The 16,924-nt window shown below is 43.4% G+C and overlaps 1 long non-coding RNA gene across 4 annotated transcripts in view; it reads left to right on the top strand.

Annotated features, from left to right (window-relative positions):
- Positions 1-1,151: 1,151 nt before the first annotated feature.
- LOC120306402 overlaps positions 1,152-16,924 on the top strand; it is a 31,366-nt gene continuing 15,593 nt past the window's right edge. For 2 of the 4 annotated variants that reach the window (XR_005556270.1, XR_005556268.1), the window contains exons 1-7: positions 1,152-1,476; positions 3,356-3,495; positions 5,314-5,503; positions 5,674-5,864; positions 9,369-9,443; positions 11,757-11,942; positions 13,164-13,296. This is a non-coding gene — a long non-coding RNA (uncharacterized LOC120306402). The other 2 variants (XR_005556269.1, XR_005556267.1) reach the window with 2 other exon arrangements.

Below are 16,924 nucleotides of genomic sequence, written 5' to 3'. Positions count from 1 at the left end.
TGGACTAGATGACCTCCAAGGTCCCTTCCAACTTTATTATTATTATTATTATTAACCCTTCCATCATACATCCGTCACCAACCAGACAGGATCCTGAAATCTCTGCATGTCAGCAAGTTTGACCTCCGTGCAAAGCTTCAGAGCATGTTGTGCTTCAACAATCCTTCAAACTGCCACGCGTGGAAAACAACTTGGAGGTCCTGCATCTCAAGAACAAACAAGGGGCTCCTTTTCTTCATCTTGTGTACTTAGACAACCTTATTTGCCACTTCAAGTGTTTTCAAAGTTGGCAGCTTTGCTGGCTGGAAAATTTCTGCCGTTGAGATCTTTACATCTCCAAGTTGCCCAGTTTGAAAAATCCTGATCCAATATATACTTCTGATGCTGCCACTGAGATTAGTAACCATTGGTGGCCTGGATGTCTATTTAAAATGGTGGCCAACACCAGAGCTGAGAGTAAGAAGTTCCAGAATTTAAATAGGTGTTGTTTAAATTAAGGGAGCAGAGCTGAAATCTTCATTGCTGAAGTATGCATCATGCAAGGAAGTACTCTGCTTTTATCAATCCTGAATCTCCCCACGGTTAGCTTCTATGGGTAACTGAGTTTAAATATTGCAAGGAAGGAAGAAAAAAAAAATTATTATACACACCTGGTTTTGTGTCTTCACTTAACCCACCTTTTCAGTGAAAGTCCCAAATGCTGCAATCTTTCCTCTTCAAGAGTCTGTGGGTGTACAGCGGCAAGGTTGCTGATTGGGCAATATTGGAAGAAGGACTCTTTGCCTACTTTAGAAGAATGGTTTCTTAAAGTTTCTTATTTATCCGAAATGGCAAAAATTTCGACTTATCTGAAAGATCAACCACAAGAGAAATATATTTTGGTGTGGAAAAGATGGGTGAATTTTATACAGAACAAATATGAGATTAGAAAGTATTATTTAGCTTTTGAATAATCTATGTTTAAGGGTAATGGTTAGAATCTTTGCTTTTATGTATTGGAGTTAAAGTATTTAAAATTTTGTTTTTGGGATGTATGTATAATTGTTTGATGTTCATTTAAGTTGTATGTTTTTTGTTGTTTTTAACCCTGTATTCAGCTCTGGGAAGTAGGGGAGAGGGTGATGGGGGGGTGGGAGGGGGGGAGTATTTTGTTGTAAAGTTTTAAAAACTTTCAATTAAAAAAAAAAGAGTCTGTGGGTGTGAGTGTGGGTGTGTGAGAGACAGAGAGAGAGAGTGAAAGACTGTGTGTGTGTATCTTAACCACTTCATCACTTTGGTTGTCCTTTAGTGTGATTAACTGTAAATTTTCTCTGGTTTCCTAGACTTGCTTGGCAAACGAGGGGATGCCTGTTTATAAGGTGGAGATAAAAAGACAGCAGAAAAGAAGACATTTCCAGGATGCAAACAGAAGCCTCTCCTTCAACGCCTGCCTCCAGTTCCCCTCGTTTACCCTCCTAATCTGGTCTGCTATTCAGAGTTACGTTGCTGCTAAAAGCAGAGGTCCAATCTAGTTATGGCTAATGAATCCTGACCTCCAAAGGCTACTGCTTTGTCTTTTTAAGCCATTGAAGCAAATGAGCATGACCTCATGGCAGCAACTACGGTTCCCTGACCGGGGTGGGAGGGCTGAAAACCTCACTCCTATCTGAAGCTCGCTTGGCAGGGTCCAAAGCGAGCAGAACTCGGTGATCTGAATAACAGGAGAAGCAAAGTTGTTCGAAATGACCCAGTTAGGCACTGTTGTTTTTGACGTTCCTGACTGATTTCGTGGAACATTCTGTGCAAAAATGGAAGGAGGTAAAGAGAGAAGAAGGGAGGGGGAAACACAGAACATTCCCCATAACAAGTAACTCTTGAGGATGAACACTTTGCTGCAGTCCAATGAATACATGATGGACTTGAAAGATCTGCCTAAGACAGGGTTTCTCAACCTTGACAATTTTAAGGCATGTGGACGTCAACTCCCAGAATTCCACAGCCAGCAATGCTGGCTGTGGAATTCTGGGAGTTGACGTCCACATGCCTTAAAATTGTCAAGATTGAGAAACACTGGCCTAAGATATGGACAGAAAAGCAAACCAGAAACCAGCTAAGCTTCTTTCACCAAAAGAAGAGCTCTGACAGTCCTTGAATTTGAGCAGTTGTGTTCTGTTTAGATCAGGAGTGTCCGATCCTGGCCACTTGGACACCTGTGGACTTCAACTCCCAGAATTCCTGAGCCAGCATGGAGATGTATCATGGCCGGCTGGGGAATTCTGGGAATTGAAGTCCACAAATCTTAAAAGTTGCCAAAGTTGGACATCCCTGGATTACAATGTCACAGTAGCATGATATCCTTGAGGTGTTTTCCTCCAGAAACTCAGCCTTTGCCGAAATCTCTCGATGCAATCACACCTCAGAAATGCTGCTGACTATTGAAAGGGACTAAAATGTGTAAATCGGTTGTTGCGTAGCTATTGCTAGGTTGCACTTTGACCTTTAACAGTTCCCTGGACATCGTAGGAGATGGCCACATCTAGCTTATTCATGGTTGAGCTAATCTTCACCTCTGCAAGACTGTTTGGTTACAGAGATATTGAAATAACTGATTTCTCCACTTTACTTTTCCTTGAAGACGTGTCGCTTCTCACCCAAGAAGCTTCTTCAGTTCTTCAAGGAAAAACAAAGCCCAGTTGTCATGGGACAACCATGACCTGGATGACTGAGAACCTTCTCAGACATTGCCTTCACCACCAAGAAGCTCTGGCATTACAGGCTTCCTGAACTGAACCTAAGGCCTAAACTGAAGCTCAAATAAAGTACATTTCTTTCTTGTCCATAAAAAACAGACAGTTTCTTGATCTAAAGAATGATTGACATGGTCATTAATGTAGCTCCTCTAGTTGTTAATTGACATGGATGGATGGATGGATGGATGGATGGGTGGGTGGGTGGGTGGATGGATGGATGGATGGATGGTCAGACAGAGACAGACATAGATGGATGGATGGATGGATAGATAGATAGATAGATAGATAGATAGATAGATAGATAGATAGATAGAAAGAAGTGTTAGACTGTTTCTTGAAGATGCCTTTTGAGGGAACATCAAAGGGAGACAATGAACAAAATTAAATAAAAACTTAAAAACTCCAGGACATGAATGAGATGTCCTAGCATCCAAGTGCAGATGCTCTTAGTTGTCCCTCCGTTCTTCCGGTCACCAGTTCAGAAAGCAAACCGAGGACCGGACATAGTTCCACATCTACTTATGGAACATGAAACACAGACACAACAATATTTGTGAACTTGGAAATGGGAGGGATTTAGAAGTGTCCAGCCATCTTTTTAACTTGGCTCTTTGCCTTCATTTCAGGGTGGCACTTTCTGGTTTGTTGACCTCAGAGCTCAAGAGTAGAGAAGGTCTTCACCAAGTCTACCTTCACGGATGGCTGTGCCACACACCAGCTTAAGCTCGGGTCACCCCCGAGAGCAAAACCATTTCAAATGCCAGAGGTGTTTGGATCGCTGGGAGGCAACCGGCTGTACCTTGCTTTTGACCTTTGAATGACAAGAACAACTCCAAGCTTAACACAAATAAATATTGGAGGGGCTTGTTTTTCTTGCCTGCTTAGTCAACTGCCTTCAGTTCTCTCTTTCTTTCTATCTTTCTTTCTTTCTCTCTCTCTCTCTCCTTTTCTCTCTCCTCTCTCTTTTCTCTCACTTCTCTCTCCTCTCTCTCCTCTCTTTTCTCTTTCCTCTCTTTTTTCTCTCTTCTCACTCTCTCTTTCTCTTTCCTCTCTCTCTTTTCTCTCTCCTCTCTTTTTTCTCTTCTCCCTCTCTCTTTCTCTTTCCTCTCTCTTTTTTCTCTCTTCTCCCTCTCTCTTTCCTCTCTTTTTTCTCCTCTCTCTTTCTCTCTCTTTTCTCTCTCCTCTCTTTTCTCTCTCTCTTCTCTCTTCTCTCTCTCTTTTTTCTCCTCTCCTCTCTCTCTCTTTTCTCTCTCCTGTCTCTCTCTCTCCCTCCCTCTCCCCCCCCCCTCTCTCTCCAGTTACAAGGAAGAAAAATGCTTTATGTAACAAGCTACTGGGGCCTTAAAGACATAAGCTTTAGTTGAGCAGGATGTTAATCCATTTGCTAATAAGCATGCTTGGCCTTTTTCATGTCCGATGTTTTGGGTGACATTTAGATTACAGCAGAAAGCAGCACCAAACGAAAATAAGGGATATTTGACTGAAAATAGTGAATTGCTAAATGAACAAAAAGCTTTAGTTGTAATTTAAAAAAACAAAAACCACTAGCCTTTGATTTAAAAGGGATAGTACTTTCCTTGTGAATAAATCGGTCTGACATTTTCTCTTAATACCACTTCAGTTTTATGTAGAATGAAAGAGAAATAATATTGCTCTTAGTACATTTGATCGTGCACTCCAATTCAGTCTCATGATTCCGATAAATTTTAATAAAGATGATGATGATGATACCTGGTTGACATCTAGGATGCTGGTAGCAACCCGTGTCAACCATCAGCACCAGCCAATTTGAATGTTCAGTTGACTGAGGTTCATGTCTAATGAATAATAATAATAAGCTAGAACTAAGGAGAAACTTCCTGACAGTTAGAACAATTAACCAGTGGAACAACCTGCCTCCAGAAGCGGTGAATGCTCCAACACTGGAAGTTTTTAAGAAGAGAGTGGACGGCCATTTGTCCGAAATGGTATAGGGCTTCCTGCCTGAGCAGGGGGTTGGACTAGATGATCTCCAAGGTCCCTTCCAACTTAATAATAATAATAATAATAATAATAATAAAGTTGGAAGGGATCTTGGAGGTCTTCTAGTCCAACGCCCTGCTCAGGCAGGAAGCCCTATACCATTTCAGACAAAGGGCTGCCCAGATGCTCCTGCCTTGAGAAACAGCTAATTTCAAATCAGCTTTACTAGTTGCATGCTGTACCAATTCTACTATTTATCAGCGGCCATTTAGAAAACTCACCAGATTAAGAACGGTAGCTGAATCTTGATGGGGACAGGAAAAAAAAAATAACTTGCAGAAGGGAACAGTGTTCCATCGCCCCCACCTTCTTGCCAGAACCAATGAAGCTTCTCGGATAAGAAGCGAAACGTCTTCTTCAAGAAAAAAACAATCCCATTGCTTTTTTTATTTTATTTTTTTAAAGGCACCTTTGAGACAACCATGGATGACTGGCAATCTCCACAGAGCTTTATCCCTATCCTTATACCGTAGGATGTTTGTTTTCCAACTTTGTGGGAAAATTTGCCAGTGCCAACTCTTGAAGATGGTTATCCTGCTTCTTAATCTCCTTTCCCCTCTAGGCAAAACCAGCTCCTCTTCCTTTGCTCATCGCAACGGGATTGCATTTGATCGTCGCTTTTCCTGCCTTTGGATAAGCTCCCATTTCTCTTCTCGTACCCCGGGGATGTGCCCACTATCGGGAAATCGCTTCGCCTAGAAGTGAAAAAATGCTGCACGGAGTGTTTTCACTCGCCAGTTTATCTTGCCCAGGTTTGTGTTGTTATTCTGACTGCCCTGTCTTCTGTTTCTTTCCTTTTTACAAGATACCTTCCATAGGTTTAGGCCTGTCCGTCTTTTTATTAGATACGATGCAGAGAAGTATATGTAACACTTGACTGCAAATGTTTACTGATCACGATTGCTGTTTAAAATGTTTTTAGGCAACCGGTCGGACGAAACCCTCCCACGGAGACTTGCATTGCCAAATTAAAACATGAACAAAATCAGAATGAAATCTGGAACACCCTGAAAGGAAATAAGCTCCCCCAAATAGCAACACTCCAGCTGAAACTCCTGTGAACAACAGGAAGTTCTTCTCTGCATATCCTGTTTGCGGAATTTTTAGATGCGGGTAGGTGGTGATTAAGAGAAACCCCACTTTCCATCACCTAAATTGTCCGAGGCCCAGCGATAACAACACGAGAAAGGGCTCTTCTCCAGGGTAGTACAGGGGGTCCTCTGCCTACGACCACAACTGAGCCCCAAATTTCTGTTGTTAAGTGAGACATTTGTTAAGTGAGTTGTTTGCCATATTCTGCGACTTTCCTGCTGTTGTTAAGTTAGTAAGAAGGTTGTGCAGTGAATCTGCCCCCCCCACTGACTTGGCTTGTCCAAAGGTCATAAAGGGGGATCACAGGACCCCCCCCAAGATACCACAACTGTCATAAATACGAGTCAGTTGCCCAGTGTCTGAATATTGATCATATGACCTTCGGGATGCTGCAACGGTCGTAAGTGTGAAAAAGGGTCATGTCCCTTTTTTCAGTGATGCTGTAACTTTGGTCACTAAATAGACAGTTGTAAGTCGAGGACTACCTATGTCTTCTTAGATACCCCTTGCACCAGGATTGTAACGCCCCAAATGCCTTCTTTCTTTCCTGTGTTCTTAACAATCTTGGTACGACCATCACATCTTTACGAACTGACTCTGAACGTGCGTTGCGGGTTTTAATTTTGGACTCTTCAGTCGGTCGATTGGAGGATTGCCCTCTTGTAGACGTCGAGGAGAGGATGTTATTGCTGCTTTTTCTGTGGCAACAGAAAACTGCATCTACCCTATTGGGGGTTGTACCCCAAACCTTTGAGATTATCACCTGAGACCCAAAGGATACCTTCTGGGGGCAGGAAGGGAACAGGCTGAATCTGATGGTTTTATTCTTGTGAAAGACTGTGGAGGATAAATAATAGCGTGATGGGTATTATTATGAAATTTGTATGAAGGCTGATGGCCCCACCCAGCTACTAGGAATATTTAGAGGAGGGTGAAATTGCCAAACCCCATGAATGCCTTGAGGCAAAGAGCAAAATAAAATTAACTTTCAGGTGGAACTCGGAAATGCTTTCCATGCAGTGCGAAAGAGTCATGTTGCCTGCTGCCGCTGTGTCAGCAAAGCCTCCAGATACACAGGGATGGATCCGTGTGCTTAAAAAAATAATATAGGTCAGTCACGGCAAACCTTTTAGAGACCAAGTGCCCAAAGTGCAACCCAAAACCCACTTATGTATTGTCGGGTGCCAGGTGGGCGTGGCCCATTGGGTGGGCATGGCCCATTGGGTGGGCATCGCTGCAGTGGTAACGGCAGACTGGGTGGGACTAAAAAGTTCAATCAATCAATTCCAACTTTGTGAGATCTTTTTTTCCCCCGCGAGAAGTTGAAATTGACTGATTGAACCTTTTTTTTTTTTTTACACACGGCGGCGGAGGCCTAAAGCGAAAAGGTTTTATAAAACCCAGCTGAAGGCCTAGGACTGGGGCGACGGTGCGCGTGCCCACAGAGAGGGCTCTGAGTGCCGCCTCTGGCACCCGTGCCATAGGTTCGCCACTACAGATATAAGTTTTCTCGGCTGGGAGTTAACCAGTCTTCCTTCTTCCCTTTTAAAACTTTCCAGTCTAGGCCTGCTGTAAAAACTTACCTACAGGTGGTTCTTGACCCACAACCATAACTGAGCCCAAAGGTTCCTTTGCTAAGCAAGTCAGTTGTTAAGTGAGTTTTGCTCCATTTTACGACCTTTCTTGGCTCCGCTGTTAAGTGAATCACTGCAGTCGTTAATTAGTAATGGGGTTGTGAAATGAATCTGGCTTCCCCATTGACTCAGCTTGTCAGAAAGTCGCAAAAGAGGATCACGTGACCCTGGGACACGGCAACCGTCATCAATGTCTGAATTTTGATCTCGTGGCCCTGGGGATGCTGCAACCGTTGTAAGCATGAAAAACGATAAGAAGTCATTTTTTTCCTGTGCTGTTGTAACATTGAACGGACATTAAAAGAATGGCTGTAACTCAAGGACTCTCTGTATAGCAGGGGTCCCCAATCTTGGCCACTTTATGACTTGTGGGCTTCAACTCCCAAAATTCCTCAGCACTTGGAATACTGCATCCAGTTTTGGTCACCATGATGTAAAAAATATGTTGAGACTCTAGAAAGAGTGCAGAGAAGAGCAACAAAGATGATTAGGGGACTGGAGGCTAAAACATATAAGGAACGGTTGCTGGAATTGGGTATGTCTAGTTTAACGAAGAGAAGGATGAGGGAGGACATGATAGCAGTTTTCCAGTATCTCAGGGGCTGCCACAAAGAAGAGGGAGTCAAGCTGTTCTCCAAAGCGCTTGAAGGCAGGACTAGAAGCAGCGGATGGAAACTCATCAAGGAGAGAAGCAACCTAGAACTAAGGAGAAACTTCCTGACAGTTAGAACAATGAACCAGTGGAACAACCTGCCTCCAGAAGCAGTGAATGCTCCAACGCTGGAAGTTTTTAAGAAGAGAATGGACAGCCATTTGTCTGAAATGGTATAGGGTTTCCTGCCTGAGCAGGGGGTTAGACTAGATGACCTCCAAGGTCCCTTCCAACTTTATTATTATTATTTCATTTTACGAGCAACAGTCATCATTCTATAAATTAGGATACCTTCACCATGTCATATAGCCTTCTAGGCACTAGAAGATGTTTCTGTGCACCTGATGGTATCCACAGACCACACACTGGGGAGAAACTGAGGCCTGTCGTCTGTAGATTAGGATGTACATTCACACGCTTCTTCTATTCCTTTAGGAATCTTTCTGTTTGGGGATTATTTTTCCCCGAGAAGTATTCCATCAGCTGGCACTTCTCCAAGCTGAATCTCTTTTGATTTCTTCCCACCTGTCTAGCCACTGGGAACGGTGTCTTCTTTACCTGCCCCCCTATCTCATAAGAGAATAGGTATTTTCTTTATTTTCTGGGGATGAATACAGAAGAGAAAAAAAATGTCCCAAGAGGAAGGCTGGTCCACCTGCCAACTGTCCTGGAGATATCATGATATGTTTGCCCTTCACTCTTCAGGATGTCTGTGATGTTCTTCAGATATCTAGGATAGTCTTTTACTAGACAGTACTGTCTAGACTATAATTCCTACTATACCTAGCCAGTTGTAAGAGAAGAGCGGGCAGAGCTGAGTGGCTGAGTTAAACAAGTCATCAGCCTAGTATTGTTACATTTCCACAAATGGTCTAAGTCAGGGGTCCCCAATCCCTGATCCGTGGACCGGTACCGGGCCACAGCGTGCCAGAAACTGGTCCGCACAAACAAGCAAAGCCCCATCTGTGGGATGCAGGCAACACACAAAACCACACACTCTCCGATCCGTGGAAAAACCTCTCTCCACAGAACTGGTCCCTGGTGTCCTCTGGTCTAAGTCCAACTCCTCGTGAATTTAATTGGCCCTTATCTAGTGCCAATTTAGTACTGAACTTTTGTTGATTAAAATTCTTGTATATAGCTCGAGCAAAAATCTTCTGAACTGTAACTTATACGGTCCTGATTCTCTGTGCCTGACAAAGCATCAGTATAACATTGTCTTTGTATACTGATTTGTAGGTGAATGTTTGTGGAGATGGCGTGTGACGCAGAGGCTGAAGCCAACAATAAGAATAGCTGTCCTCCAATCTTTCAGTAAGTTCATTGCAGTGGCACAGTTTGAACAGGGAGCGTCCTGATACAAGGATTTTCCCGTCTTTTCAGATTTATGAGTCTAGTCTGCCTTTTCTCTAAATACATTAAAGGTCAGCAATTTGGTGGAAAATGCTGATTTTCAGGAGCATGATTTTATTCGAGAGGATTACCACAAATAATGCATGAAATTCCAATAGGATTAACTCATCTATGTTATTCACACAAACAAAAGTTGATTTTTTAAAAAGGCAAAGAACTCCGTACCTACCAAAGAGAACATATCCCCACATCCCCAGTGGTCTTCGTAGGTACAAGAAAACCTTTTTTTTTTTACACAAGTGAAAAAAAAAATGGTTCCACCATTTACATCCATGGATAAGACATCACCAATAGATTTGTAGTGCATCGGTATGGTAAGGAAAGTTCTGATTTTTCAAGAGTGCCTTATCCAAGTTTCCTGGCAAAACACATGGGAAAATCCCATTGGGGGCCAAATCCATTTAGGATTAGGGTTAAGTCCCCATGAATTCAGACAGCAAAACAGACAGCGGCAATTGATTCGTAGTGCATCGGTATGGTAGGGAGACCTCTGACTTTTCGCTGCCTTATCCATGTGTCCTGGGAAAATACATGGGAAATATATGCATTGGGGTTCACTTGGTCCCTGTAGATGGTCGGGCTATGTTTACAGAATCATAGACTTGGAGAGAACCTCAAAAGTCATTCAGTTCAATCCTTTGCTCAGTGCTGGAATTCAGTATCCCCAATTAGATGGCTATCCAGTCTTTCATGAAAGTGCCCAGCCAACGGGAGTCAACCCCTTTGATATTAGCTCCATTGTTGCTGCCATTAAGATGCTTTTCTTTACTTCCCATTGAAATCTGCCTTCCTGTAAGTTGAGGCCATTATTCTATATCCTGCCCCTCAATCTTGACTGAGGTTGCGATGCTGTTTAATTATAACACGGAACAGAGAGAAACTTGGGGAGATTTTCAAGTACCTATACGCCAAGGCATCTGAAGGCAAAATAAGAAACAACAGATGGAAACTAGTCAAGGGGAGAAGCAATCTAGAACTAAGGATAAATTTCCTGGCAGAACAATAATTCAGTGGAACGACTTGCCTCCAGACGTTGTGGGTGCTCCATCACTGGAGGTTTAAAAGAAGAGATTGGACATCCATTTGTCTGAAATGGTGTAGGATCTTCTGCTTGAGTGGGGGTTGGACTAGAAGACCTCCACGTTCCCTTCCAACTCTGTTATTCTGTTAAAGATAGAATAGAGTTGAACTTGAAAAAACTTTCAAGATTGACGTAAGTTCTTTAAGATAGGACAGGTCAAGAAACAGACACTAGAGCAGTGGTTCTCAACCTATAGGTCGCAACCCCATTTGGGGTCGATCGACCATTTCACGGGGGTCGCCAAGCAAGGCTGTCCGCCATTTTTTTCCCCTTTTCCGGCGGATGCCTTACCACCCTTGGGCTGGGCCAGCTGCTCCGTCTCTGCCACTTGCCAGCTACGCCTCGGCCGGCGCAGGGGGCGGCACCATGCAGGCGTGGCGCTCCCGGGCAGGGAAAGTCCTCGACTTACGACTGGTTGGGTAGTCCTCGATTTACGACCGGTTTAGTCCTCGATGTACGACTGGTTTAGTCCTCGACTTATGACCGGTTAGGGTTGCGGCATTAAAAAGGTTGAGAACCTCTGCACTAGAGGGATTATTACTCTAGTAACAGAATCTTCCCATCCTATACTGAGAGGAAAAGACAGGCCCAAATTCAACCATGAGTTCCCGTGGTTGAGGATGGATTTCAAGGGAGTAGGTCCCCTTTGTTTCAAGTTACGCTGTTGGGAAATCTACGTAAGTGGATGATCTATTATTCTATGCCTATTGTACTGTCCTTATAATGGGCAGCTTCAAAGCCCCAACTCTTCCTTCTTTTTTTTTTAAAAAAAAGTTTTTTATTTGTAGTACAATTAAAACAAAAATGGACAAGCGTGACATTCCAGAGTAAGTATTCCTAACAGTTTGTTTCTCGTGGTACAAAAACATAATACATCATTCTTAACCTCTATATAAGCCTCATCCTTTTATGTAATACAATTAAATATACAATTATATGTACAGTTTTATATATATATATTTCAATCCTATCATTAACTTGAGATCCGAGCAGTTCTCCTTAATTCATACCAACGGTAAAATTTGTCCCAGATTTTGAAGTATTTGAGTTCTGCCTTGTCCTTCATAATCATTGTAAGCCTGTCCATCTCAGCACATGAAAGGATTTTATACAGGATCTCTTCCTTCTTATAGACCTTCTCTTTACATTCACATTTGGACCTGACAGCTGGAATTGGCAGCCTTTCCCAGCCTCCACACAAATAAAGGGGTATCGGAAAGAGACGTGATGGACTCTAAAGCTTGCAAATGAAACTTTTAACAGATCGGCTTTAAATGGATCTTGGGTGCTCAGCTGAAATTACAGGGCAAGATACAAAGGTAAAATTACTTCCGTGCCAGAAGCTGGTGTGTGAGAATGCGAGATGAGAGGAAGAGCTTCACTGTAAGAATGAACTCCCCCCCCCCCCAAACGCGCCTTTCCCTTTTCTGCCTTTATGAATCTATTTACTTAAACAAATAGAAACTTTAAGAGGCAAGAGAATTTGCAATGCAAAGCAACCTAGAGCTATCCAAAGGCAGTTCCCCCTGAAATTGAATGTTTGCAAATCCATAATGACTATGACATAATGACAAAGGAGGGCAGGGCAGAAAAGTCTTCACGTCTGAGAAAAACCTGTATCTGAAGCTCCTTCTTTGTGGCCAAATTCAATTGTTGACGAACAAATGAGCTGATAAAGAGATGGGCTGTTTATCTAGGAATCTTTCCCTGTTCTCTACGGCAGGGATCCCCAACCTGTGGGCTGTGGCCCATTATCAGGCCGTGGCCTCCTGGCCACCGGGCCACGGAACAAGCTAGCCCAGGGGTAGGCAACTTTGGAGAGCTAAGGTTGCCTACCCCTGGGCTAGCCAGTGCGCGCACATATGTGCGTATACTCAACTGTACTCGTGCTAGCGCAGCGGTTCTCAACGTTTGTGTGACGGCGACCCCCGTCACACAAACGTTCTGCGCATGCGTGGCGCGGCGCGCATGCGCGGTGGCGCCCCCATGCGCAGCGCGCATGCATGGCGCCACCCCCTCAGGAGAGAAAATGATGGATCGCCTTCTTTGGCGACCCCCGAAAAATGGTTGATCGACCCCAAATGGGGTCGCGACCCATAGGTTGAGAACCGCTGTGCTAGCGCCACCATTGGTACGAAAAATAGGTGTCACATACCAAAATCGGGCACCGTGCAGTGAAAATGCGGCACCGCGTAGTAAAAACGGGACGGTGCTAGCACCCGTGCAGCAAAATGGGTTGGTGCTAGCGAGTGTCACGCAGGCGCTAGCACTGCCCCGTTTGTGTCACGCGTGCTCACGGCCCCGTTTGTGTCTGTGTGTGTGCACACGTGCCTAAATGCTTCCCCCTCCCTTTTTCCCTGGTCTGCCAATTGAGAAAGGTTGGAGACCTCTGCTGTATGGCATCTTTCCAGAAGATCGATCTTCACTTCTGCCGTAACAGGCCCACCATTGTTGGGACCTATCCAAGTATCATCAAAAATCTACAGGAATAGCATACCCGCGATCAGTAGGGAAAACACCTCATTTCTCTCTTAATCCAGGTCTTGAGATCACAGTGGAAGGACCAGTTCTGCTGTTGGGTGACGATCCCAGAGTTGATGGAGCTCCCACTGAAAAGGCTCTGTTGTGGAAAACAGCTAAGGGTGATTGCCTTTTGACAATAATAAAGCACAGGTAAAGCTTTCCCCTTTCCAGTCATGTCCAACTGTTGGGGGTGGTGCTCATCTCGTCTTAGTCGAGGGAGCCAGCATTGTCCAAGGACACTTCTGATGTCAGGTGGCCAGCAGGACTACAGTAGTGGCCAAAATTGTGGAAACCTTTTGGGAAAAGTGTACAGTAGACATGCCGCCTTTGGCCAAGTTTCCACCCATTTTTCTTCTAATTTCTTTATAATGTAGCCCTGTTCACTTAACAATACTATTTTACATCGCTTTCTGGGCAACCAGTCAACTCTTTGCACGATTACTTTAATTTTATTACATTTTACAAGCTCACTCAATGAAAGAACACCAAAAAAACCCCCAACCAACTTGATAGCGATCACATAGCACACTGACAAATGTCCTCCACTCAGCTTCAATACATGACATCAATAACTGAATCCTACTGTGATCTGATTGGCTCATTGCCAAAACAAGAGGACATCCAATTGGCTCTCTAAACACTCACGCTCATTGGCTACAATCAGATGAAGGAAAGCTACCTGAGATCAACCAAAGCAAGTTGTGCTTCCTTTTTCTGGTTATTTGGCTATAACGTTTCATAGAATACAGTACAGATCATTGAACAAACTTTGTTGCATTACATTCTTGATTAAATTATCTTTCCATGGATATATAATTTTATGGTACTACTCCAAAAAAAAGGGGGGTGTTACTACCCATCAAACCTCAAAAACACACTTTTCCCAAAAGGTTTCCACACTTTTGGCCCTACTATATACATTAGGGATGCATAGACCCCGTTACTTCCCACTGAAGTGATACTTATTTATCTACTTGCATTTGCAGACTTTCATGTGGGCAGGAACTGAGAAAGGAACAGGAGCTCGCTCTGTCCCGCAGTACTCGGGTCTCAAACTGTCAGCTTTCCAGTTGACAAGCTCAACATGTTTAACCCCTGAGCCATCATGCCCCTTTTGGCAATAATAGCAAACTTTCTTTGCAAGTTGGGTCTTTCCAAACTTCACATGAAGTTTGAAGACTGCAGTTAACCCAAGCTCCATGTTTGATGGGATGGGGCTTAGCAAAGGACTTTCCAGCACCAGAGTTATTTGTCAGTGGTGGACTGCAGTTCAGATGGAGCCTATAAAGAGGTGAGGGGCAAGTTATTGACCACAGTTTCATCAATGGGCCTCTTTGTGAGAATACACAGCTAGCATGGTAGCCCCATGGAGCAAGTGTGTTGCTTAGTTTCACATTAAAATTGCATTTTTCTGAGGTTTTCGCGGGTGTTTGTATGTAGGTCTTTGGTTATTCGGGTTTCCTCCCGCGTCAAATTGGAAGTGTCTTGGCGACGTTTTGACGAAGTCTCATTCGTCATCTTCAGGCTGGTGTCTTCGGTTTCGTGCTTCTAGGAGCAATGTGTGATCGTATATATATTTGCTGTATCATGAGTGTTTGAACAAGACTGGGCAAACAGACATAAATTTCAATCTATAGTTTCAAAGTTCAGGAAGTTTTTTTTCAGGCAGCTCTAGTTAATCATCCAAGAGCAACGTCATGTTTGGTAATTTCCTAGTAAATATCCTCTATTTCTCAATTGCCTATGGCAAACATAGTATGGTTTCTGTTGGAGGAGGAGAACCGGGTTAGTCTGTGATAGCAAAATAATAACACCGAAACTGGAAGGTGCATCTAATGAAGGGAGTTGTGCCCCAGGAAGGCTTATGTCTTTCAATAAAATTTGTTAGTTAATATGAACGGGTGAAAATTTAATTATTTAGTCTACAGCCCTGCAGGAGTGAGCAAAAGGAAAGAAAAGGCCATCTGGGCTTGTTTAGAAGTCCTTGGTGACCAGCTTTGTTAACTCTCTCGATAGTCCTGATTTCTATCTGCCTGAACATGTTAAAGGTTAAACCAGGCGCCAAGCAACTAACCTTGATCTCCCTAAATTACATAACATACCAGAACTTGGTGGATTGAGCTGGCCCGGATCTACAAAATCTCGCCTGCCTTAACCTGGTCTATATGATTAACTTTATCTAGATCTAACCAGTAAAGCTTGTTTCTCTTTTGGGCTGCGGATTACAGGTCAGTGATTACATTCTTTAAGGTTCAAATCACTGAACTTTAAAAACAAATGGATATAATCAGGGAGAATTTTTTTTTCCATTTTAAATCTGCAGATTTTTCCAAGAGCATTCAGAAATAGAATTTCTAGCTGCAACCCTTATCTGATCGTAATTTGTTTTGATGGAAATAACGTTTCTTTCATTTAAAAGAATGAGGCCTTTCTTGAGGCACAACAAACTGGCATTATTATGCATTTTTCTTAGGTACTTATTCTTTGGGGCTACCATTTTTTCCTAGCTACATTCCCGTGGCTGTTGCAACAACCTAACACTGATATAATATATACGTAAGTAAATATATATTATACGTAAGTAAACACCCTGCCAACAAAAGTGTGTATAGTCCAGGCCATGGTTTTCCCAGTTGCAATGTATGGCTGTGAAAGTTGGACCATAAGAAAGGCTGAGCGCCAAAGAATTGAGGCCTTTGAACTATGGTGCTGGAGAAGACTCCTGCGAGTCCCATGGACTGCAAGGCGTTCAAACCGGTCAGTCCTAGAAGAGATCAACCCCGACTGCTCTTTAGAAGGCCAGATCCTGAAGTTGAAACTCAAATACTTTGGCCACCTAATGAGAAGGAAGGACTCACTGGAGAAGAGCCTGATGCTGGGAAAGATTGAGGGCAATAGAAGAAGGGGACGACAGAGAATGAGATGGCTGGATGGAGTCACTGAAGCAGTAGGTGTGAACTTAAATGGATTCCAGAAGATGGTAGAGGACAGGAAGACCTGGAGGAACATTGTCCATGGGGTCGCGATGGGTCGGACACGACTTCGCAATTAACAACAACAACAACAAACAGTGCCTTGCTTACTTTTGGTCAAGCTGCTGTGTAAGGACAAAAAATAATAGCAGGTTAAGCAGTTGGAAGGGACCAAGCCCAACCCCTTGCTCAGGCAGGAAACACTGTACCATTTCAGATAAATGGCTGTCCAATCTTTTCTTGAAAACCTCCAGTGTTGGAGCACCCACAACTTCTGGAGGCAAGCTGTTCCACTAGTTAATTGTTAATTTCTTCTTAGTTCTAGACTGCTTCTCTCTTTGATTAGTTTCCATCCATTTTTTTTTCCTGCCTTCAGGTGCTTTGGAGAATAGGTTGACCCCCCTCCTCTTTGTGGCAATCCCTCAAATATTGAAGCACTGCTATCATGTCACCCCAAGTCCTTTTCATTAAAGTGGACATACCTAATTCCTGCAACAGTTCTTCATATGTTTTAGCCTTCCTTCCCCTCAGCACCTTGTCTCAACATCATTCCTGCAGGAATGAAACTTTTTTTATTGAGATATTTAACAAGATAAGAAGGGGGTTCTGAATTTCTAGACATGGTTTGTTGCTCCAAAGAGGAGATCTTCAGCAAGTACCGTCATCCTTTGGGACAAAGAGTTGAGCCATGACACAGAGTAAATAACTTGATTAAGTTGGGACTCTGGAATATTCTTCTACTGATGTGCGTAAAAAAAATTATGCGGCATCTCCATATGCTTAGCAACCATTATGATGTCCCTCAG

This window comes from Crotalus tigris, unplaced genomic scaffold, assembly GCF_016545835.1.
Source record: "Crotalus tigris isolate CLP2741 ecotype Arizona unplaced genomic scaffold, ASM1654583v1 scf7180000017735.2152567, whole genome shotgun sequence".
Classification (NCBI taxonomy): Eukaryota; Metazoa; Chordata; class Lepidosauria; order Squamata; family Viperidae; genus Crotalus; species Crotalus tigris.
This window is presented reverse-complemented; position numbering and strand designations above follow the sequence as displayed.